Below are 891 nucleotides of genomic sequence, written 5' to 3'. Positions count from 1 at the left end.
GCGGCCTCGGAAATTAGACCCGATTACCATGAATTAGCGTGCGGTGGGGAGGCGTGGCACGGCACGACACTGCACGGCACACTATGCGATGCAATGTAACACCATGCCATGCTATGGCATGTCATGGCAGATCATGTCACACCATGCCAGACCATGCTACACCATGCCTTAGCACGCCAGGCCACACCATGCTGTGCCAAACCATGCCACATGATGCCATGCCATGTCATGCCACGCCACACCGTGCCATGCCATGCTATGCCATGTCATGGCATGCCGTGCCACAGCACGCCATGCCAAACCATGCCACATGATATCATGCCATGCCACGCCATGTCATGCCATGCCACATCATTCCATGCCATGCCATGCCATGTCATGGTGTGCCACATCACACCATCCCACACCATGGTACATGATGCCATGCCAGGCCATATCATGGCATACGACACCATGGCATGCCATGTAATGCCATGCCACACCACACCACACCATGCCACATCATGCCATGCCACACAATGCCACACCATGCCACATCATGCTATGCCAGACCAAGCCATGCCAGCCATGCCACACCATGCCATGCCATGCCATGTCAGGGGACAGAGTGTATCCTCAGCAAGTTTGCTGATGAAACCAAACTGGGAGGGGTGGCTGACTCTCCAGAAGGCCACGCTGCCATCCAGCGGGACCTGGACAGGCTGGAGAGCTGGGCAGAGAGGAACCTAATGAGGTTCAACATAAGCAAGTGCAGGGTCCTGCACCTGGGGAGGAAGAATGCTGGGCACCAGTATAGGTTAGGGGTGGACCTGCTGGGAAGTAGCTCTGAGGAGAAGGATTTGGGGGTCCTGGTAGATAGTAAATTGTCAATGAGCCAGCAGTGTGCCCTTG

Source organism: Charadrius vociferus, unplaced genomic scaffold, assembly GCF_000708025.1.
Source record: "Charadrius vociferus isolate BGI_N301 unplaced genomic scaffold, ASM70802v2 scaffold612, whole genome shotgun sequence".
NCBI lineage: Eukaryota > Metazoa > Chordata > Aves > Charadriiformes > Charadriidae > Charadrius > Charadrius vociferus.
The sequence above is the reverse complement of the archived record's forward strand: the minus strand, read 5'-3'. Positions refer to the sequence as shown.